This window comes from Lagopus muta, chromosome 7 (genome assembly GCF_023343835.1).
Source record: "Lagopus muta isolate bLagMut1 chromosome 7, bLagMut1 primary, whole genome shotgun sequence".
In the NCBI taxonomy this organism is placed as follows: Eukaryota; Metazoa; Chordata; class Aves; order Galliformes; family Phasianidae; genus Lagopus; species Lagopus muta.
The window spans coordinates 38,557,929-38,583,057 of NC_064439.1; the positions used below are offsets into that span (position 1 = coordinate 38,557,929).

The 25,129-nt window shown below is 38.9% G+C and overlaps 1 protein-coding gene and 1 long non-coding RNA gene across 2 annotated transcripts in view; both read left to right on the forward strand.

Annotated features, from left to right (window-relative positions):
- Nucleotides 1-25,129, forward strand: part of RBMS3 (RNA binding motif single stranded interacting protein 3) — a 687,926-nt gene that overhangs the window by 293,219 nt on the left and 369,578 nt on the right.
- On the forward strand, nucleotides 5,951-24,526 carry LOC125696477 (uncharacterized). Its single transcript, XR_007378349.1, has 3 exons — nucleotides 5,951-5,997; nucleotides 21,098-21,226; nucleotides 23,170-24,526. It is a non-coding gene; the product is annotated as an uncharacterized LOC125696477 (long non-coding RNA).

Below are 25,129 nucleotides of genomic sequence, written 5' to 3' on the forward strand. Positions count from 1 at the left end.
TTAAATAATGGCATAGTTGTAGTGCAGTTTCATATCCTCCTTCTAGACAAGCATTCATTATGAGCTTGAGTAAATATTAGATATTTATCACACAGGATGTTAAATATTTAAATTTTCTCGTAACAGATATACATTTCTACTTGGTAGGCTGCTGCACAATGTTGAGTTAGAAGGCCATGTTTTCCTGAAGTTATTTTCCTACTTGAATGTCAACTTACAAAATGCAAGCACTGAAATAATTGAAAGTAAGATTTTTTAATTTTTTTTTTTTTTTTAATTCTAATTCCACAGTTAGGTGGCAACTCCAGGTGTTCTATTTCACAAGCATCTCATAAGAGCCTGGTTTTGAAGGCTGTGGTCAGCAGCAACCTGCACCTGTTGTAGTCAGGAGTGTAGGGTAGAGATACAGAAGGTGTTCCACTGGCTTTCGTGGAACACCTTATGTACTTTGGATATTTTGTGTAAGGATTTTTCTCCAGCAGGATATATACTGAGCACACCATGAGCTCTCTCTGCTCATGAATAGCTCAGAATAGCTGTATCTTTCTTGTAAGTATCTGTATGTCCCAGCAGCTCACAGCATTATATGGTGAGCTTATAGAATGTGTAATTCAGTAAAATGTATGGGTTCAGCTGCTGGCTGAAAATAGACTGATTAGGTAAGTTTTTAAAGCTCCAGATGTGTTTTTTGTGCATCTGTTACATCACTATATCATCATTTTCTAGCATCTAGGGGTGAAGCTGCAGGTGGTTGCACAGTACTTCACCAGGATGCTGTTGGCCCAGGAGTAACTGAGTTATCACATTTCTTCTAAATTATCGGATCTGGGTAGAAATTCAGATCTAGAGTTTTGTGATTGTAAGCGTGCTCAGGTCAGGAAAAGACCATTGAGTTACTAGACCTTGTGTCTGGCTTGTAACTGTGCCACCTGCTGGAAGGGAGTTTCTGAGGGTATGCAGTGTAAGAAATAGCTTATGCTGAAAATATCTGGAAAACCAGGATTAATTGCATCGCATGTGATGCTTTCCCTAAAGGTATTCTCATGGTGTGGTCGAGTTATCTTTCTATTATTTATTTATTTATTTATTTCAGGAAACATACACCAGCTATTTGTAATTTTCAAAGCGTTAGGAAGCAGTCAAAACAGTGACAACTAGGTCAGAAAAACAGATGCGTTCCTCCATCATAATTGCACATGATAATCCTCTCTATTGTTATTTGGAAAGAAATTATGCTGATTTTAAATTAGTCTTTGATTTGTCTTCTGTGCAAGAACCATTGTCGAGTTATCTTTGCTTTAGAATTGACAAAACTCCAGTTCGTCATTCAGTCATTTAATATCAACCTAGCAAGTACGGTGCTGTTCTGCAGCATAACTGTATAAATAAAAAAACTAATATTTGTTACTACCTTTTAAAAAGTTGCTGACATCCTAGAGGGATGCTAAATGAGCCTTATTGATGTTTCATTCTAATTAAATACAGGGTAAATGTTCTGTAATTGCACCTTTCATTAAAATGTGAATGTGTGATTTGCAAGCTTCCCGGTGCTGCCCTTTAAAATATCATTTGAAAATATTTTGGTCCGATGGCAGTAAGTCACTATAGCTTAGCAATGTATTGGTAATTTAATAAGCTGCTGGCATTTATTTTGGAGAAATTGTCCTTCGGATGTGCAGCTGTCAGGCTGCTTGACTATGTAATTCTTCTTCATGTGAAATAATACAATAATGTTCTTGGTATCAAATTGAATGCTTGACCATAACTGGCGCTTGGCTTCTTCGTGTGTGAACTGCCATTATTTCAGAGTAGAAGCATTACTTGGTGACAAACACACAGATTTATTTTTTTTTTAAATGTCTATCAATCTCATTTCGAAGGTGGTCCACCTACTTTCTACTGTTGCTTTGGGTCTGAGGAGTTGCATGTTGTGGAATGGGGGGGGCATCTCAGTTATTTTTAATGTGTTGAAATGAACAGATGTTGAAATGAGACTGTCAGTACTGCAGGTGTGTTTATGTCTCCTGCAAATGACCAAAATATTCCATCCTGTGAGAGGAGGAGATGGGAAAAATTTACATTCTTACCTTCTTGAAATTACAATCTGTATTAATGATTTAGACCGTTGTGTTATGAGAGCATCGATTTCATCTGTTAGAATGATTCCTTTTAATGAAATTGTTCAAGGCTCAGTTCACCACAGAGGAGAGCCTGCTCTCTGCATTATTGGAGCCAAGTTAAGGTCACAGATCTTGGCTCTTCCATCATGGGAATCGTTCAATAGAAAACATGGATGGGCCAGAGAACAATTTCTAGCTAATTCCATGATTGCTTTGAAAGCAGTAGTGAAAAGCACAGGAGTTAATGAGTCTCTCCATTACTTACTCCGTTCCACCTAACTCAGTGAACTACACAAAACAAAAAAAATACAACAACAACAACAAAAAAAAAACACTCTGAATTTTAACTGAAGCTATTAAAAAAAAAAAAAATCCCCCAAAATAGACCTGTTTCAACTGATAAGGAGCCCTGCTTCTAGTGAAAGAATAGATCAAATGGTTGAAAGAGTGACTCTTGCTTTCTGTTCTTCTGTTTCTGTGGCCTTGAGGAAGTCAATTCATCTTTACTTCAATCTTTTCATTTGGAAAAATAATGTTTTCCCACTTTGTGAAGCTTCTGAATTTGCAGTCCTTGAACTGCTTTATGAAGTACATTGCAATTTACCTACAAAGTATTCCTGTTGGCCAGCAGAACTAAGGTACATTTTCTGTTCCTTAATTATCTACTTGTCATATGTTAGAAAATAAAACAAAACAAAACAAAAAACACATGCAGCCCACAAAACCCAGCAAGCCAGGTCTTCCTTATGCAACGTGTCTGTCATACAGTCCTTTAAAAAGAAAGTTGGGCAATCAGAGAAGAGTTGCACAAGACAAGGGTTGCTACAGTATCTGAAATGTGGACGAAATAATTGTTCTATCATGCATTTGTGTGTACAGAATTGGAATTATGCTGCTGTATACAGTATAATAATTGCATACACAATATGTCTTGTTATATGTATATAAATCTGTAATGTTCTGTAATAAGTATCTGTATATAAAACATGTAAACATGTGTGTGTACTAATATGTAAACAAAATTTACTATATAGAATAATAATTGGATAAGTATGATAATACAGTTCATGTTCAGGATGCCCTTGAGCAACGTTTTCCACTTCAAAAGCATTTGCATATGTTACTGCCCCCTAAATATCTCTATGGTAGCAAAATCAGCCTGTATTCTGGGATATACTTTGTGCATTCCCTCGATAGCACTGATATAAGGCTAATTTCCTTGTTTTCATGTAAACAAGGAAAGCTGCAATTCAGTGTGCTTTGTCTGGCACAGAAGAGACAAATGATAGTAATAATACCTACCTCTTTTCCAGCACATCTCAAAGCATTTGGTCTAACTATGAGTCAGATGCTATCAGAAAATACCAATTTCTTATGTGCAATTACGGCATAAATCTTGAATGATCCTCAGGTCTTGGAGAGCTGCTACATTACGTCCCAGTATGAAAACAGAGGCACCCAACATTTAGGGCTAGTGTAAGGTGGAAAGGGCCAAAAAGAAAAAAATGAATCATGGAGTAGGTTGGAAAGGACCTTGAAGACCATGCAGTTCCTGTCTCCCTGCTATGGGCAAGCAGATGTCCCAGTAGACAATGTTGCCCAAAGCCAGTCTGGGCTTGAACATGTTCAGGCATGGAGCAGCTTCTCTGGGCAACCTGTTTCAGTGCCTCACCACACTCGTAGAGAATTTATTTCTTGTATCTAATTTAAACCTAGCCTATTTTAAACCATTACCCTTTGTTCTATCAATATGTGCCTTTGTAAAAAGCCTCTCCCTGACTTTCTTCTATGCCCTCTTTAGGTGCTGGAAGGGCATGATGGGATCTCCCTGGAATCTTCTCTTCTCCAGGCTGAGTCAGTCCAGTTCTCTCAATCTTTCAAGTATAGGTGCTCCAGCCCTCTGATCATCTTTGTGGCCCTCCTCTGGACTTAGTCCTGTAAATCTTCAGCTTTCTTGTGCTGGGGGTCCCAGCCCTAGACACAGTGCTCCAGATGGGGCCTCACAAGGGCAGAGTAGAGGGGGATGGTCACCTCCCTTACTGCCCACCCACTCTTTTCATGCAGCCCAGGGTATGATTGGATTTCTAGGCTGAAAGCTCATGCTGCCGTCTCTTGTTGAGCTTCTTTGTCCACCAATACCTTCAAGTGCTTCTCCTCAGGGCTGCTCTCAATGCATTATCTGCCTAGCCTATATTTTATGCTTGTGATTGCCCCAATCCAGGTGTAAGACCTTGCACTCGGCCTTGTTGAAAAATAATTCAGAATTACCTGCTTTTAGAGACGTACTTTCTGCTGATGCAGCTCATTTAGGAACACACCTGTGTTGGTTTCTTGCCTTATTATACTACAGATATCAGAGGAGCTTAAGGATCTTTTTCTGCATAGGTCTGCTGGGCTCTGATCTTAACTCCCATCTCCAGTCACAACTTGGCAGGAAGCTAGATGAGAAACTCTTCAGGCTCAGTGCTCACAAGAAATTGGGTGTGCTCCTGCAGCAGTCCTGTCTTCCCTTCTCCTGCTGCTTCTGCATTTGCTTACTGTTTCCTTATTATTTATCTATCTGATATGTTCAGTGAGAAAAGAGTCTCTAGAAAAAATTCCACTGGAATGTTCACTGAAATATCAGGAAAACCCAGAAAAAGAAATCTGCATTTTTAAACTGTGACTTGTGCTTCAGTCTGACGATTTGAAAAGATCATCCCACCTTTGAATACACTTCACCTTCAGGAACGTGCATCTTTTAACAGCAATGTGGGAATGACTGGGTGAAAAAATGCCAGGAAGGAGAACAGAAAGAGAGTTTAGAAAGAGAGTTTTTTGACTCCTTAACTGTGCTTCTGTACCTTAACTGTATTGTTACCAATGTGAATTTTTTTTTGTCCCCTCATCTCTGTAAGTGATGTGTGACTTCTGCACAGGTTGCTCAGTGTCTTTTTCTGTGTTGATTGCAGAACCAGAGCTCAGCTCTATGAGGAAGGGCTGACATAATCAGATGTAAGTCCTGAAAATCCTGTTTAGTGGTAATAGGCAGGAAAAATACTTCAATTCAGGTCAAGATATAAGGCTGGGACTAAAGTATATGTTTTTTTGATTACTGAAGTACCTTGTGGGGAAAATAGAGCTTAGCATTTGAGTGACTGAAGGACAGCAAAAAGATTACCTTAACCTTGAGGACATCCATACAGTTGCCTACCTTTGCACTCCTATACTTGGCTCAGTTTAAAATACTCGAGAACGAGCCATGTGAATATGCCAGGTGACATATTTTGGAGAATTTAGAGGTAACAAAGTGTTCAGTTGTTGGGGCACAACCATAAAGAGGAACTGAATCAATATACCTATTTGAGTCAGACCTGCTGAACTGCAAGAAGTAATTTACTGCTCTTCAGTTTTTGAAGAAAGGTACTGTATCTAATGCTTCTTTCATTGTACCGCAGTCTGTCAACCAACACTTATGCATACCTAAACATTCTCTTGATAATGATAGAGATGGCAATAAAGTTATATGTGTATTTGCATATGAATGTTGGTGTTAAATGTGTACAGAACATTTTGCTTGATATTTCTGAAAATTGAGATAAAGATGACTGCAGCTTTCGTGCTTATCCTCACTGCTTAGAATGACTGATCTAATAGCAGTAGCAGGTCTTACACTCGTGTATTGAACTGTTGAGTCACGGCCCGAACCATTGATTGATCACCTGAGGCAAGGATTGAGTCAGCCATGGAGCACAGGTGAAGGCAATTGTGTGACCAGGAGCCTGTCTCGACCCCTCCTAGGCCCCATTTAAGGGCTGACTGCAATTGGGGAAGGATCTCTTTCTGGAGATGTCTCCTCTGTGGAGTCTTCACTGAAAACCTCTATCTTTGGATACAGGTGAGCATTCCTTCCTTGTTTGTTTCTTGTCCTGCTGTCACCACGAAAATCTTCCTAGCTGTAACACCAAGTGTAACATACTCATTATGCCTTAATTCCTAGAAGTGACTCCTCTTGGCAATGCTAAACTCTCATTACTCTCCCCTAATTTAGTGATCTCCTGGAAGATGCTCAGTTTAGCTAACCTGTATTCTAGGTGCACTGTGGCCTTACTTTTTCTAGAGTATGCTATAAATTATTGTTCTGAACTTTGTTATCTACCTCAGGCACAGGTTTTTCTTTTTTAAGTTTGCACTTAGGTGGCAAGTTTAATAGTATCGAAAACTCTGAAGAATAATTATAGGAAAATGAAAAAAAGAAAGCAACCAATGGTGCTAGCAAATGACACGAAAAGCAACAACAACAACAACAAAAAAATAGAAGTTCAGGAAAAAATAATGTGTGCCTGATAATTGAGAAATCATCTGTTGGATCTCATAGAATTTTGGGGTGTGTAAATGCATCGATAGTTGCTTTGTTAAAAGCTAGTAAGTGTAACTCATTCAATTAAGCCGTTACGTAGGGGCTTTTGGAGCTGTGTGCAGGTGTGCTGGGAGCAGTAATCCTCAGTGTGAATCTGCATATATGTAGGCTTAGAACGGCTCAGATGAAGCTCATTTCTGGAAGCTTTTTTTCTGGAGAACACTTTGTTTTTTTTTTTTTTTTTTTTTTTTTAAATTTGCTTTTTTTTTTTTTTTCTTTCAATCTTACTTCTCTGGTCCTTTTAGTAGTGAAAGGATACTTCCAGTTCTAGTATATGTCTATTTGGGGCTTCTTTTAAATTTTTATTTGCATAAACACTGTGGAATGCAGAGAGACTTGGAGGAAGTCTTGTGAGATGGAAATGCATCTAAAATGAAATTGATTCTATTTTCTTTTCCTTGTTTGGAAACACATTGGAATTTGTCAACTTACCCTCTGTATCTAGTGATTGTAAAGAGTGAGAAAGGGAATATCTTTATGTTAGTATATAGATACATTATGTTATTTTTCATTACCTTGCTGAGATCAGAATTTGAATTAGCAGTGTATGTTTTTAGAGTTGCAACAGCTTCTTAAAATCAGTTATTCATATATATAATCAGTAAAATCACAAGTCAGTTATTTTAGTTTTCCTTTAGTAGATAATTAATTATCCCTCGATACCCAAAGAAGTATTATGGAAGATGGAATTAGATCAGTGTGATCTATTTGATCATCAAAGGAAAACTTGGGAGAGGTTAAAAACCTGATTTATTGAAAATATCTTGCACTGAAAAAACTGTTTAATGGTGCATAGGTTTAATTCCTTTTTTCGATCTTGTACTTACTGGTTTTGCTGTGTTAGCCTGTTATGCTCTCAGCAATGTCTCTTGCTCATTGTGCTTTTTTGGTGTTCTTCCACTAGCTCTAAACATCACACAGTTCATCCAAAACCATAATTAGGAAAGAAAAAGCTATGATCAGCATTACTTGAACATGAATGTTAAAATTAGAAATGGCACAAAAGTTTCCTGATTCATCTTATCAGGTGGCTTTTTTCTCCTGTTATTGAGAGCAGGAGGAAGCATACACCCCTTTATTTCTTTGCACAACCTAAGTCCAGCGTTTGGATGTGAAGGACTTATCTAGGAATAAACCTGATCTGGACATTGTTGCGGGGGAGGGAGATGGAGAGGGAAGGGAATAGAAACCAATGAGATTTTTCAATAAAGGCAGGTAAAATGGAAGAGATATGTAGGTTGCTGCTGAAGTTTATGTTACACAAAAGTACGGCACAATAGAAGCTCTTGGAGGGAAAAGTGGTTTGATGAAATAAAAAGCAAGAATTGTTTTCTTTGAGGGGGATCATTGGCTGAGTGTGATAGATGTGCCCAGAACTGCTTGACTTAAACCATGACAGGACCTGTCCTTTGAATTGCATTTCTAACCTTAAGGGAAAGATTCTTTTCCATCACTGAAATCTAACTAATCCAGAAATCTAACTTTTTTGTGGGGAAAGTCAGAAGACTTTAATATTTTGCTTGCAAACATTCTTGTAATGTTTGTAGACTATGTATAGATTCTTGAGTCATATTTCTTAAATAATTGCTAGGCACAGTTCTAGTCTACAAGAACTTATAAAAAGATATTATGAAGTTGGAAGAAGGACAAATTTCTTACAGATGAAGTTGCCAAAATAATGCTTAGTCCATTTGACTCTGCATTGAAATTATTTTTTTTTTCTTTAAAACCTTGCTATAAAGCACAATATAAGTCAAATAACAGACTTTAAAGAATACATCTTACAAATATTTGGGATTACTCAATTAAAATTTACGTAGAAAATGTGTTCTAACAAAGCCCAGACTTCTAGCAGACAGAATTCATCTGTGTTACTTTGAATGGGTAATGCATTGACTTCATTATTAACTGGCTGATGATACTGATGTTCTCTAAGTGCTAAATAGATTCAATGCATTATAAAACATGTTCCTGTGGGATATTCAAAGGACTTAAATCCAGCCTTGATTATTGTTTTCACTACTTACTCTATGAATGAAAATAGACACTGCAGATCTGCATAAAAGTTGTGAAAATCCCTGGAGTTTGACCTCATCTATAATTGCTTTCTCCCTTGTAGCTGTTCAGAGCCATTCAGGTACTGGCTGATTTTACATACCAAAATTGTCACGCATCAAGTATTACTGATAAAATAAGTCATAAATTTGGTGACAATAAATGAGCTACCTCTTTCTTTACGTAACCCAAATGCTTGGTATTTTCAGCAAGAGAACTGCTTTCCTTATGATAAGTTCTCCTTTCCTATGAGAGAGACTTATAATTCTTAAGCAACTGTAGTATGGAGCAAAACACTGCAGTAGCAGCTGGAAACTGGTTTTAAGCTTGAATGAAGTGGAGCTGCTCGTGTTGCTGCTAGTGCTATGTTCTGTCCAGAGGGCTTTCCCAGATCCTCCACCTTCACCTGCCCTCTGGCAGGCCTGGGTGGATCTGTACGTGGATCCATCAGGAATAATGGCATGCTGGACTGGTTTCTACAGATGTTCTGCCAGGGGTGTATTATACACAAAGATGAGGGGAATACTAATAAGGATGTTCTTACATATATTCACGAAGCAGCATTTTTATAAGGCAACTTTCTTGTTGCCTTATCTAGGATAGAATCTGAGCAATAAGGCTATTGCTCTATTTTGTCTTCCTGAATATACATAGATGTATTGTTGTATTTTTCAAAAGCTAGTAACCAAAGTGGATTCCTGACCGTTCTACTTTTCCCCTTCTTTGCTTCTTGTCACTTGCCTCACCAAATAAGACATTTTCCAAGGGACTACTTAAAACACAAAAAGAGAAGATCTGACCTTAAGATAATGAGCTTTCTTGTAGTGAACTGCCAGTTGTTCTGATTCTATATCCAGTGACCAAAACCCTGGTCTTGATTTAAATACTGGAACTTGGCAAATTGGTTGGATCTAATACTGTGCCCCTGCATTTGCATAAGTAACTCTGAGTCTCAGGACATCTCAGTAGGTGCTGGTTTGTTCTGGACAGCACTGATGAATCACTTCAGTAATGTCAACATTGCTACAGGGCAATAACAGTGACAGCATCAAATACAGAAGGGAGTGTTGCGCTTTGCTTTCTGCTTTCTGGTCGTGGCTCTTACTACTTTGTTTTCTCAGCATCAGAAGTGCTCTGAGTGATGCCTGCTTCTTGCTGCTCTCCTCTGCTCCAAGGTCTGTGAGTAGTTTGTGCAAAATGGAGCTGAGTGCAGAGGAGAGATGCCCCTGTTGCTCTCAGGGCTCCACTCTCTACTGTATCCTTCTGACACTGAAGGGCAAATGGGTCAGAAACTGAGCAAAGTATGTTCACGTCCTTGCTTCTAGCAGATGGTGCTTATTGCAGGGCAGCTTTGAAAGTTTGACATTTTTCTAGCTGCTTACTGTGTTTCTCTCAGCCACTTCTGCATAAGGAAGCTGAAATGCCCTTTTGGGTTAGGCTGGAAACCCTGCAGAACTGCTAGGCCATTTCAGGGGTGGCAGCAGTGCATGCCTGGCCCGTTGGATTGCCCCAGTGTTCTCAGCCTTTGGATTTGACACAGGGTGGGGGCATCTCTGCTCGTTGCTTTTGTGATGTGCCTAGGGGTCAGTTAACCGATAGCTTCTGACCTGTTTCTCATCATCCTCGTGCCACCTGCCTCTGGCCTTTCGCAGCAGCAGATGCCATGAGCTTGCTGTTGTAGTGTGAAGTTCTGCCTTTCACATGCTTTAAACTGATTTTCGGCTGTTGTCTGCTTGCTTGTAGCGTGCCAGGGTTTGGGGAGCAGCTATGGTGCACTCACCTCATCCACTGACTGTGAGTTTTTGGCAAGCCTCTCTGGTGTTACCACCTACTGCTGCCAGCCATCTCCAGGTCCCAGTGTCACAGCCTCTCATTTTAAGGAGCAAGTTGCTTGGCCAAACTTCGGGCAAAAAGCCTGACTAAAGCTGTTTTCTTCAAAAATGGCTGTGTAAAATTCGGCATCCCAGACTTCTCTTAAGGAACTCAAATAAACAGACTGATATTCAAACCTGCCAACGCCCCGGTAGTTCCTGTGCAGTGACTAGAAACTGCTGAGTCTTCATTGGTTTTTGAAAATTAGGACAAGGATTTAGTTGCCCAAAGGTGAAGAGTATGTGTTCAAGGCACTGTGCCTGTAGGAACCTAGTGCAGTGGCAGGTCGAAGGGTGTAACCTTAAGAATCCGTTTCAGAAAAGTGTTACCTTCTGTATTTGGCTGCATGGAGTGGCAGATGGGATTTATGGAAGCTAAAGTAAGAGAGGAAACCAGAGGTATTCCATATTCCTGCTCTGAGGGGCTGCATTGTTAGAAATGTTAGATTTTGAGAAATATTTCTGAGCAGACATGAACCACGGTGAGTCAGGGAGTTTAATAATGTGTTTTTGATCTGTAAATGTTACTATGCCACGGTTAAAAGGTAACTGTATTTTTCTTGTCCAGTAATCAGTGCTGGCTTAACTGCAGTGTATTTCCTTTCAGGACTGTGTGGTGAGTTATAGCAGAAATGAGCTATTGACTGGGATCTTATCATTTATCTAGACTACTTTCGGTTATTTGAAATGTGCCTGGGAGGTAATAGGTGGCAATTTGCATTCTTTTGTTCTGTGAATTTTACCTGACAGTCTTGTCTATAGGCTCTTTTGAAAGCTTTAAAGGAACACGGTAGATGTGGGGAAGCAGAACAAAATCGTGACCTTCCTGTTACATATTTTTGTTGCGTCAAAATTCTACCAATTTAGAACAGTTTTGCTGAAGCAAAGGCAGGAAGAGGAAGCAGCACATCTCATCAAAGAGAGCAGAAAAGGGAAGGAGTAAATTATCCTGGCGAGTTTTCTTTGTCTTCTTTCTCTCTTGTCCTTCCCTCAAAACTGATTTCCCTGTTAATTTTTGAGAATTCCAATGAAAGGCATAAAAATTCCTGTCTTTCCAAGACAGAACTACCAGGAGAATTTTTTCCATCCCTGTATGAAAATTCAGATTATATACTATAAATTATTTAAAATGACTGTCCATGTGAAGCCCAGCCTATAATAGAATCTTCTAACATGTAGTTTAGCTATTTAAAAGGGTATTGGGTAAAAAATGTATAGCAACAGGATCTCATTAATGGAACAGATTTGATTTGAAGCCCTGATGCAGCTGTTGACAGCATAATTAAAATGATTAATTTGGAGTAGAAGGAGTACTTTGAACTAATTTGAAAAAATGGCTATGATCTTGACCATACATCTGACCAGTGTTAGGCAGGTACATGGCAAAACAAAAGCAGAGAAACCCTGAAGTATTTTAGCTGTAAAAGGGAAAGCTTTGTCTCAGATTCCTGTTTATGATTGTTTTTTTATCTCAAATACTTCCTAACACATTCTAAAATCAAGAATGTAAAAAAAGCAAAACAAAACCCTAATGTATGAACAAAACCAATTATTTATGATTTCTTTCCCTAAATCTTCAGAGATTTCTGCATGTGCCGTTTTGCTGCAAATAATCAAATAATAAATTGAAGTACTAAATAGTCTTTGCATTTAATTCCATCTGGTTTTGTCATCTGAAATGTAGTTGACTGCATCTTGTTTGTTGTGAGAAAAAATACACATATTTATACACACACATAAAAATGCATATTATATGCATCAGTGTGCATATGTACTTTTTTTTTTTTTTCTTCTGTTCCTTTTTCTTTTCCTCTTTCCCTCCATCACGGTGGGAATTTTAGTTAATGCCTGAGGCAGTGCCCCACAAGGATGTTTGGAATTCCTTTGCTTCCCATAAAGTAGATCTTTGGAATCTGTAAGAGGTTTAGAAAAGACATGGTTGTTCTACAAAAATCATCTTAGATTCTATTAGTTTATTTTTCTGTTATTAATAATGAAATAAGTTTGATATACTGCTGTTATATCTTAAAACAAGAGCTAGGCTGTGTTTTCTAGTTCTGGCATAGACTGAAATTCCTCTGTTAATGTGCACCGTGGCACGTGCTGTATTCTCATGTATACTGCTATAGGTGTATTTAAGCTTATATCTTTAATCTTTCCTTTTGATTGGTGTTTTTATGGCATTCAATTGCTCAAAACTTTAACAAAGGTAATTAATTGTTGACACAAACTGGATTCTGCAGTTTATGTGGTATTAACATAGTCAAGCATGTAGTACATTGCTTCACCCTTTTGTGTAGGCAGAGTTTTATAGGGCTGTAAGGAGTGGTGATGGAATTAGACTTTGGCTGAAGTTTAGCTAGAGAAAGCATTCAATTCTCTTAGTATTTTTATATTAAAAGTACATATATATTTAGAGTAAATGTTTAATGTTAGAATCACAGTTTGATTTGAAACTTGGAGCTTGAGGACTAGCTTTAGTTTTTATTTCTCTCCTCTGGGCTTCTAGCTTCATAATTGCTTTTCCTTATCTGTTATTATGGTAAAGAAAACAAGTTTTTATTGTAGGAGCCAAACGATTTGCTATGTAAACACAAAAAAGCTCATGCAGTTTTCCTGCAGAAGCGGTCTCAACACTGAGGCTTCTCTGATGTGCATGGGTGTCAAGGCACGGTGAGTCCATATGTGTAACAACTTTTTCTTGTAATATGTGCATAGAATGTCTCCTAAGCTGGTGTGAGATGCCGTGTTGGATCCTCCCAGTTTTCTTACTCCTGCCTAAAACTGAGACCTGATCTTTGCTGAAGATTCTGCGTCCTATATGCACTGTGTGGTTCCACAACACCTCTGGTAACCCATGTATTTTCTGACAACCTAAATGCATGCTTAGAACATGTTAGTTTTTCTTTCCATACTTGAAAAACAAAACTAAACACACACACACACAAAATGCCCCACCAGATTTCTTAATCAAATGATCTGCCTTTTTTAATCTTTGCCTGACCTTTGGAGTTAAGCCTCTCAGTGGTGTATAAATAAGTGGTGACCAATTACTCTTGGGAAGAAGGAAGTTTGATGAATCACAGGAAACAGTAAATTATGTGGATTCCACATGATTCCCAAGGTTGAAACAACTTTTTTTTTCTTTCCCCCCTGAGCAGGGGCCCTAAAGTGTCACAGGTCTGATTGGGTTGTGGGCTCGGTTTTCTTCTGGAGGGCACGGTGGGGCAGTGGGGGAGGGAAAGCAGAAGATTTCACAGCTTTTATGGTGCTGTGGAGGTTAAATTCGCTCCCTGTTTTCTCCCTGGAGGGTGAAGAGAAACAATCGTGGCATGCTAAAATTGTTGAAACCAGCTATTCAGGGAACAGCAAGTGATGAAAGTGGGTCCTTTCAAGAAAAAGCAGGCATGACTGCGGTGCTGATACCTTAGGAAGTTTTGCTCTGCTGGTCTCCCATGATTTCAAGTTTCAACATATCTGTAAAGTGGTGGTAATAAAAATAGTTAGGATGGGAATGCTGCAAATACTAATAGCAAATAGACTGCAGGATGTGACAGCAAAAGTGGAAACAGAGCTTTTCCTGGTCTACTCTGTCTCTTTGCTTCTATTCTCTTGGCTTCCTTGTCAATTAAACTAATTGGTGCTGAAGATATTTCCCTAAAGGAGATCTCATACTAGGGCATTTCAGGCAAAATCATTTGCAAGATTTTTAATCTAGTCAGGATATATTAATGGTATGCAGGTTTTTTTTTTTTTAAATGTGTGAACGGAATGCTATGAAATTGCTACACTGTTCATGGTCCATATAGCCAGACAAAACACTCAGCACTTATTGTCTCCAGGAAAGGAGCCATAATTTATACAGCATAGCAACATGCTTTCTTGTGAAGCTACATTAGTATAGTGTAGTTTGAGTCGCAGGAATTTCTACTATTTGATTTGGTCTTATTCACAACAAAAGAAACTTTCTGATGTAAAAGAGTTTCCTTTCCATTTCCCATTTCCTCCCCCCCCCCCCCCCCCCCCCCCTTTCTTTTTTGTTTTTTTTTTTTTTTGTTTTGGTTTGCTGTTTGTATGTTTTCTATCAGGAGCACCAGGTCTTTTAATTTACTTGAATGCCTGATATCTGCATTGTGCCACTGAAGGTTTTCATTTTGCATTTGCTTTACAATAGAATTTATTTATGATGCACAGTAATAAAGTGTGTTGCAAAGAGATTGAGAGAATGGCACTAAAACTAATGCATCCGGCTGGAATTTAACACACCTTTGGGAGAGTTCATAAAAAGGAAAATCCAAAATTCAATTACAAGCAGTTAATTTTTTAGATGAACATATTTGCAAGGGCTGATTTGGTCACAGAATATAATTTGTGCGTGTGTGTGTCCACACAAAGATGTAATGGGCTATCTTTTAGTAACAGCTATAACTCTGCCTTTTGGAGGTGAGCTCTGTTTGGAGAGAACTTCTTGCCTAAAAGTGTACCTGCCTAGTTGTAATCAAATATAAGTGTAGGATCAATACAACTTCTTAATTTTTAAAGGTATTGCTTCTGCTATTGCTGTGTATTCCTTAGTATCAAGGATGTATGTGATGCTTCATAAAACAATGAATAGAGTCTATGTACCATGGACTATAACATGGCCATGCTTGCACAAGGCTGTCCACCTTGTCTGTATGAATAGCCCTGATAAAGGCTTTCAGCACTCACCCACATGGCTGCAGACTGGGAGAAGTGAGCAGTATTTTGAGAGCAGCACAGCTTTCCATAGGGGAAACATCTGGACTGTTTTTGCTGAACCCTTAGAGCTGTTCTCATTTGGGTACCTTTGGGGAGTATTGCACAGGTCAGCTGTGCGGTTTTTTTATACCAGTGTACTTCTAGGATGCAGCAAAATGGAGCTGAAGTGAAGGTTGGGGTTTTGACTCCCACACAGCACCTGAGTTTTAGACTTTTTGAGCTTGGCTCTCAGAGAAAAATTACATTTCCCATCTGAGTGGCTTCCCAAGAGCATTGGAGTACTGACCTGATAAAACAGTGATATTTCTTTTAGATGAGGTCCTAGGGTCGGGTGCCTCCTGCTTGAGGGTGCACTTGGGGCTGCTCCCTCTTGGACACTCACTCATTACAAGCTGCTGGTCACAAATCTGGGCGGTTAAAGCCAAGTCACGTACAACTCCTGAAATCATTCTGCCTCTTCAGAAGCTCACGTGTGTCTGAGTGCCACCTCCACGAGGAAGGCTGCCTGGAGCCATATAGCAAGTGGCTCAGCGGAGATCAGGGGTGAGGTGTTACCTGCAGAGCTGGATATGCACTGGGCTTCCTAATCTGGGAGAATTGGCTGAAAAATTGATGTACGCTGAAGCAAATAAGTCTAAAGCTTTCCATCATGATTAATTATATTTCCCCCTTAACTCAAAGATGTTTAGATTGAAAATAAAAATAATGAAATGAACAACGAAATAACAGTAAAAAAAAAAACCAAACAGCTGCTTACTTCTGGGTGTTTGGTTTTTTAATACTTGAACAATGTCACTTTCAAGTGAACTGTCAAAAAGTTCATTGGAAAATGTGGAGAAAAGCTTAACATTTTCTAAGTTAAGTATTTCTGTAATGAGCAGCTGAAATCCTTCCTTCACTGAAGCTATTATTTGAGTTTGAACCATGGCTAGTTTCTGTTTGTATTTCAAAATACAAAATACATTTTGCAGTGTATTTAGTATTGATTTCCTTCCCCTTTCTCGATCCATCTGTTATGTGCTTACTTTTATTTGGACTTGCAGGTACATGATTAGCTTTCTACAAACCATGACTCAACTTAATCCAAGGTCACTTCGGTTTCCAGGCTTGCTGGGGCTCTCAGTAAGCATTTGAACCAATTTTCACTGTCACTGACCACTTGGAGAGACTTGCAGGTAAAGCTGCTTGGGAAGCTGTAGAACATTTTGTCACAAAATGTCTCTTAGTCTACTCTTGAACTTTTCCCATTGAAGTATGTACCAAGTTAAAACAAACAAACTAAAAAAGAAACTTTTTTAAAACACATTTTAAGGTGCCAAGTGACTTTTTTGTTTGAGAGACATCGTCAGCATCGTTGCTAACACCTTTTTGAGATGATCACCTGCACAGAGAGTGATCATACTACTGCAACCAAATGCTTCCCAAGTCAGATACAGGCCCTGGTTTCTGGATTCCTCATGCCAAACCCGTCATGTTTTCCATTTGAAGTGGTTTCCATTGTACAGTTAAATTAAAATACTGTTAAATTAATTAGAGCGAGATCATCTCTCCAGCTGTGTGACTTGGGTACTTCCCGTGGCATATAAAGCTGAACGACATCTTTTGAATCCTTTCAACTGTTTTAGGAGTCTGGAAAATCACTTTATCTCAGAGTGGAATGTCTGGTTGCTGACTGAGAGGGAAAGAAACTCATAAAGGAAGGGTATGAGTTACGTTTTCATACTAAAACCCCCAACAAAACAGAAATGATTCAGTGATGCCTTTTTAAAAATGTGAGTACAAAAGATATCCATAAAATATGAGAAGGATGTAGGCAGAGAGACAGGCAACTGAATGCAGGCATGTCAAACCCACTGCACAGTGGTAGAGTAACTCATCCTATACCTACATGTGCTTGTGACTCGAATGGAGGGAAGCACATGTATGTACAAGTGAGGGAAAAAAAACTTTTTTTTGCTGCAAATGCTCTCTCCCTTTTTTCTTCAGCTCTAGAGGCCTTAGTCTTATGAAACTTGAGGTTTCAGAAATTTCCCAGTAGACTCAGCATTTGAAAAGGAATTCCTATTTATTGTATCTTGTTGTAATTGGAAAATGTGTGGTTGCCAGCAGACAATTTCTTGGTGTCATGTATTCTAATCAAAATGTTGTATCGTTGGACTGCTTTCACAGGGAGCCTCCTTTGGTTCTTTTTCTCCTCTTGGAATAATGACAGCATCCTTTCATTCCCAGATGACACCCAGAAGTCCCTTGCTATTGAGTCAGACAGCAGTGTGATACCGGTGTCTTTCACACCATCTGATAAGTATTCATAAGTCTCAGGTTGTTTCTGCTTAGCTGGTGTGTATGAAAACTGGCCATTTATAGTGGTGAACTGACAAAATGCCTCTGTAATAATTAGAATCGTACAGCCATTCTTGATGAGGAAGAAGTAGTGAACGTTCTTGTCGATGTTTTAATGTGATTGTGGCCGTGCATGTGGCAGGGGGGTTGGAGATTCATGATCCTTGAGGTCCCATCCAGCCCTGGTCATTCCGTGATTCTGTGATCTCTACTTTTGGGCATGGTTTGAAAAACTGAAGTAAAGGTGTGAGGAGGAAGAGAGCACTTAGGATGTGTGTATGTTATTATGTTATCCTCTGCCATGATGTGAGAAGTGCTTGTACCCAGCTTGTCTGTTGACTGAGCTAAAAAGCAAATCAAAGTTACTCATAATTAGAGATGGCTGAGGAAGAGGGAATGCAGCTCTGAATCTGTATTACGGTCAAACTGTAGTTCATGTTTGAGGCTGAATGATCTTGTGTCTAGCTTCAAGGGCACTGAAACTGTATGTGTACAATTCTTTGAGTATTTTGACTGGCAGCAATGCATGGTGTGTTGTTTCTAACTGTCTAGTGAGGAGAAGAAAGATTTTTGACTTGGAGTTAGTCTTTGGTAGGTAGTCTAAAGAATCTCACACTCTTCCTCTCTGTATGAATATTTAATATTCACTGCCATGGTATATGAACTCTGAAGAGATGATGAAATATACTTCATGAAAAGAAACAGAGAACTGTTGCATCAACACTGATCTTTTGTTATCTGTGGGGGGGGTTGAAGTATGTGGTTTAATTGGAACTCTGCTTTCTGCCATTAGGTCTCTTTAGTCTCTGCTACTGTATGATTTATACGGATCATGGGAACATTTCTTTTCCATTCCTGTATCTGCAAAGAACTAGGATTATGTAATCCTAGAAAGAAGAGCAGATATAAATGTCCATTTACTAGGAGAGTGGATCAGATCTTTTTACTGGATTTCCAGAAATCTAAGGCCTGGGGATTGTGAATTATGTTTGTGGGTTACAGACATTGCAGTAAGAGGACAGAAGATTTTTCATGAACGTGCTGTTTAGGTCTCTGGGGAGCAAATGAGAACAGCATGAAGATTTACCCCTGCCTCCCCATGCTCCAGCTACTTGAATGATTACATCTTCACATCTAAATATGAGAGCATGGCTTTGGAATGCTAAAAGTGAATTTTTTTTCAGGTTTATAGATTAATCTAACAAAAAGGGGTTAACAGTCAAATACATTTGATGATATCTATCTAAATGCTTTTTTACATAATTTATACTTTGCTAGCTATAAAAAGATGCTTTGGAAATGATTCAGAAAGTCCTTCAGGAATAGTCCCAATCTCTGCAGCCTTATTAAATGCATACAGGCATGTCTCCCAGTGAGAATCTCAAGCTGTGAAAGTCATTAGAATAATAAATTAAACTCCTATGTATACAGGCATCTTAAACTTCAGGTGAAAATTCCTTATATGCCATGCTCTAATTCTCAACTCAGAGGCTAAAGAAACTAGACTCTGGTACTGATCGGTGATCTTCTGCAAAGTTTTACATATGCATAATGAATTACTGTGCAGCGCTGACTCCTAAAATGTGTTGCAGAGTTTGAGATGTTAATGCTTTGAAAGGTTCTTTTCCCTTCTTGACTCCCAGCTCTGCGACAGCTAGAATCTAATTAAAGGGAGCAGGCTATTTAATGGTGGAAACTACAGGGCTAATTAAAAAAAAAAAAAGCATGTTGCTATTTTGGATTGGTTCTTGTCATCACTTTCTATTAATATTTTAGTCAATATTACATTGTAAAATTAATTCCTCGCATACATTGTGTAATCAAGATGACAAATGGGAATCATCCTGTTTTGCTACCAGAGAACTATCATTTAGAAGAATAACTCGGAGAAACCGAAAGTCAAAGAGTAAATGGAAACAATTCTTTCACAGAAAATCTCTAAGAGTAGTGCCTACGTGAACCTGTAGTCTATTTGGGATGAAAGGCTAACTTTTCCTTCTAGTATTGATTTTTCCAAAAACCAAAATCTTGTTCCTGTTCAATTACCTTATTTGATGAATGTATTTGCTTAGATGTTTCAAGGAACTTATCAGCCAGTTTATGAAGTGGGAAGAACCACGGAATATGCTCTTTCTCTGTCAAAAATTAACATTTTGAGAACCACTACAATTATCTACTTGACCAGAAAAATATTACCTTTAGCTATTCTGAATTATTTAATGCATTTCAGTATCCTCACCAATATCGTGCATGTGGGGACGGAATTGAGTACAGTGTGCATGAGGGAAGACAAACAACTGAAAAAAGTAAAAGAGAGGTTTGAAATTGAGCTGTCATATTCAGTATGTAGTTCGTCTAATTCATGTGGCATTCTCTGCCATTAAATTTCATTAAAGGTACATTGACTTCCCTAAAGAAAAAAGGCTTTCACGTTTAGACAAATGGAAGTAGCAATTTCTTCCACTTCCAACATTCTGATTTAGTTGAACTGGGAAACTTCACTTCACAAAACTCATCACCATGAGTTGAAGGATGCTGCCTAAACGCTAGGGCATGGAATAATTAGAATGCCTTGTTTGCCTGTATGTTTTTCAAATCTCCAGAGGTTATGACTATGGAGGATGTGGATCCTCTAATTAGAAATTTCTTTGTTAGTTGATACTGTAGGCTATGATTTCCAAAGAAAATTACTTTATTTAGAAATAGTCTGGCAAATCAAAATTAGGACGGGATACAACTTTAAATGAAATCAAATGTGGCTTATTGGCTTCAGCCACAGCCAAAATATCTTCACAAATACAAGTGTGAGGATATCTTCACTTCAGTATGCTTGGACTGAGGAACTTAATCGAGACCATTTTGATTCTCTCATAAACACTGTGGGAACTGTTAGGAAAAAAAATCTATATGCAGGGGAGTTGTGGGGGGGGGGGGAAAAACAACTTTCCAAATAATAACATTGAATTCAACTCTTGCTCATGCTGCAGTGAAGTACTCTATGGCAACAGCTGCAGCTCAAACAGCTAAAAACACTGAAGCATCTATTTCAATGCAAATAAAAATAGAACTAAAAATGCTTAGTCTGAACCTAATTCAGAAACTAATCCCAAACAAGAGCGTTCTGGGAATTGGTTGAATTTGTAATATTCAACAACTGGTCATTTTTAGCATTTCATCAAATCATAATATGAAATAAATAACTTCTGTAAAAGAACAGTCAATCACAGAGCAAAATTCAGAGGTGTGTGGAACAGATGATAGGAAGTAGTAGATTTTTCCATTGATTTCAATAGACTCTGGACTCCTTGTCGGGTGACTATTTGTCCTGAGCTTCTTTTGGCCTGAGTGACCGGTAGCAGCAATGGCCGTAGCCTGTATTTTCTTTTCCTGACATAAATCTTCCAAAATTTCTACGTGTAGCCTTTTTCACACCTTGCTTGTGACTGGATGACTCACTGGAACTCCACACTTCTTCCCCAAAACCTTTGTGAAGCATCCCAAAGGATGTGGTTGTTTTATATAAAATATATATATATATATATTTTAATTTTTATTATTTGGATACCTTCCAGGAGCAATTGGTGCCAATTACATGTTGACTAACCGCACACCATTGACAACTGAACAAAGAAGCATATCCAGCTTTCAGCAGATTTGAGGTCCAGTTGTGTACAAATCCAGCTCCTCAGGCTTTTCAAGTTGTAAGGAAAACTTCTGCTTTGTTTCTTGCTTTATTTTCTTCTGGGAAGACTATTCAGCATGTTTCTCAAAAAATATTTCTTTAGTCTACTAAGAATATGTGCAGCTGTTTCCCATCATGGATGCAGGTACCTGTAATTTTAATGGCAGAAGAAAAACAACATTTTCTCACATGATGTTCTTTTCAACTTAAAAAGTTATTTTGGCATGCAGAGACAAGGAGACTTTTTTTTTTTTTTTTTCCTCATATGTGCGTTTCTTGAAAGATCTGCTTTGACTATCCCTGTTTGAGCCTGAAGAACTGCAAAAGTTGGTAGCCATGAGACTATCCATTCACTCTGAAATTCTGAAGGCTGGTTGCAAAGTCTGGGCATGGTACCTTTGCCTTTGAACTCCATCGATTTGAGTTATATTGCAGCAGGATTGAATACTGAATATTGCTTGCTTTCATAAGATTAGTGCCTTGTATGCATGTAGTGATCTTTTTGGATACCAGAGTGCAATATTCTGTTGATATTAACTTTTTTACAGAAAGGAAAATGTAAAAATCTGTGTCTAATTTGTTGTCTCTGTGACAGAGAGGAATTGGGGTTTGGGACACAGACTTTCTGATTAATTGTCCTTTGCTCCTTCTGGACCTCTTTGCTTTGGCTGCCTGGTCAGTGGCAGGGATGGAAGTCAGGAGAAGAATACTGAAGGCTTAGCCTTGACCTCTGTCTGCAAGGAACTCGAAATGCAATAATTTGACTCATCAAAGTCATGGAACAAAGATTTGTTCATTCCCCAATTAATTGGAGAAGTTGCAGGATGGCTCTCATGACACTTGCTCCAAACCTATGGGCAGCAGTTTGTAGGAAGGTGTCAGGGTTGCGAATCACTGCCCCATATGGCTTCAAGGACGGTTGCTTAGATGCTGGTTTAATACTACACCTCTCTTTAGGGGAATGCCTTTAAACAAGCAGAGCACCTGACAGGCAGGGAGGGGATGACACAGAAGAGGAGACTTTAGTAAAGCTGTTAAACCACTCTAAAATAATGTTTTCCCTAAATGACTGGAACAAATCCTTAACTAAGGGACAGCATACAGATGGAGGAAGAGCATATTTCATTTTTTTTGTATTCGCCAAGAGGACACAGGCTTTTGACAGGCAGTAGGCAAAGTTTGATTAATTGACTCATCTATGGGAGATGGGGGAAAAAAACGTAGCATCAGCAGTCTACTGGCTTATACTTCCCAAATACAGTTCCTTGCAGAACAGAGCAGGAAAATGAGGACCACTTTTCCCTCCTCACCACCACTTCCTAATGAGTTTTTCCTGAGCCTGTGTCTCTGCTGGGATCATTACTACTGGTTTGATAACTGAAGTACAGAGTCTCTGGGATGGTTTTGTAAAAAACAAAAAAACCCACAGTTTAGAAGCAAATTTAATGTTTCCATCATGCATGTATCATTCCTTTAGAAACATGGGCTCTTTAGCGCTATTCAGATGAGAGCTTTTCTCAAATGCCTATTCTATGGTTATCGTTAGTGTCCAGTACGTGAATTGTATAATCCAAGTTTAACATGGGTATGGCCTGAAAACTTAACTGGTGCTTAATCATGAGATAAATCTAGCTGCTTCTCTTGTGTGACTAACACAGGGATGCATGTACTGTGTCATTGTACAGGAATAATAGCTTCATTCATATATGATAGCAAATCACCAGAAATGACTGTGCCCTGCTTCAAGATGTGCTGTAATTTGTACAATTTCTTTTGATTGTTTTGATTTGCTAAAAATAATAAATGACCCTCCAAATAGAGGTTGGCGAGAGACATACAAGAAGCAATCCATAGTATATGGATTTGTTCAATGGCATTTAAAGGACCTTGATTAAAATTCAACCCAGGCTGGAGTGATGAGAAGACTGTTTACTGAGGATTGTTTTGTACATTTCACTGCAGACAGACCAGAGGGATGCAGAGATTGAAACATTTTACCTTGCATGTCCGAGTTTGACTGTCAGGATCTGATGGCATTTTGTAAGAGAGGTATCAATGTTCTCAAGCAGTTTGTCTTCTGCAGCTTATGAGTTTGGATTTTCTGTTCAAGTCGGCATGTGCATGACCTCAGCATCAGTGATATGGCAATAAGATCAGCCTTGTTGACTAGATCTGCATTTTTTTGTTGATTACTATGGATGTTACGTTTAGATACATAATTTTAAAGTAGGATGCATGTGAAAGTTTGTGCTATAAAACAAATCACTTTCTCTCGGTCCCCTTCAAGCACATTTCTGTGCATCCCTAAAGAAAGTTGAGAGTATTCACATGCTCCCATTTCTCCTTCTCTGACTAGAGTACTGAAGTACCACAGCTACCCCCCTAAAAACCAACAAAGCAAAAAATAATAAACAAGCACAATGTCCAATCTACCTATCAACTTTATATTGTTTTAATCAAATCAATAACTTGTGTTTTTTTTTTTAACCTGAAAATCTAAGACTAATGTAATTTACAGTATGCTAATTCATTTTATTTTTTGCTGCTCCTGTCATTTGACTGGGTTTCAGGGTAACAACTGCAAAAGGACTTTTCTTACTCTATTTCTATATGTATGCTCTGCCACGACCTATGTGTCCTTGGGGAAGAGAAATGTGGGTGATATTAAAAAAAAAAAAGGTTGAAATCAGTTGGAAAAAGTTTGAAAAGGAAGCTTCCACTTTCAGAATGAATCTTGAGACATGTAAACAAGGTAAATCCTTCAGTGGATTGCCTGTGAAGACACAGGCAAAGTCTTCAAAATACTGTCTGCAGTACCATTTGGTGACCATTTGGTACATAGATGATTCTAGTTAATGGACATGATGAGACTTAATCATTGACAAATGAATCAAATGGAATACAAAGCCTCATTCATTAATGAACAAATAAAATGGAATGCTAAGACTCATTCTGTTAATATAAAATAAGAAAAGGGATTTCTGATAACATGGGAAATGCTTTTAATGAGCACTGAAACCACTTTGGAATCTTGACTTTCTGTTTATCATCCAGGGTAACCCTAATGGTCTCTGGTGCTCAGGTACTTCCACTGTGGTGTGAAATGACAGTTTCCATGTTGTGATCAGCTAAGATGCTTCTGCTGGAAGTTCTCTGAAAGTTGTCTCTTTTGCAGATTGTCAGACATCTGCATGTTTATTGAAGTTCAGACTCTTGTCTGAACCCCCCATGATTCAGGAGGACACAGTCAGTGACCTACTACTCCAGCTGGCCTGTCATAAGTCCATGGGGCCAGATGACATTCACAGAATCACAGAATGGCCAGGGTTGGAAGGGACCTCAAGGATCATGAATCTCCAATCCCCCTGCCACATGCAGGGCCACCAACCTCCACATTAAATGCTAAACCAGACTGCCCAGGGCCCCCTCCAACCTGGCCTTGAACACCTTCAAGGACGGGGCATCCACAACCTCTCTGGGCAGCCTGTTCTAGTACCTCACCACTCCCTGGGTAAAGAATTTCCCCCTGATGTCCGACCTAAATCTCCCCTCCCTCAACTTAAAACCATTTCCCCGAGATTCACCTGAGAGTGCTGAGGGAACTGGCAGAGGTGAGAGCCAAGCCGCTTGTCATTACCTATCAGTGGTCCTTGTTGACTGGTGAGGTCCCAGAAGACTGGAGACTTGCCAACATGACTGCCATCTACAGGAAGAGTTGTAAGGAGGATGCAGGGAACTACAGGCCTGTTAGCCTGACCTTGATGCCAGGGAAGGTTATGGAGCAGATTGTCGTGAGGAAGATCAAGTGGCATGTGTGGGACAACTAGGGGATCAAGCCTAGGCAGCATGGGTTCATGAAGGGCAGGTCCTGCTTGACCAACCTGATCTCCTTCTATGATGTAGTGATCCATCTGTTAGATGA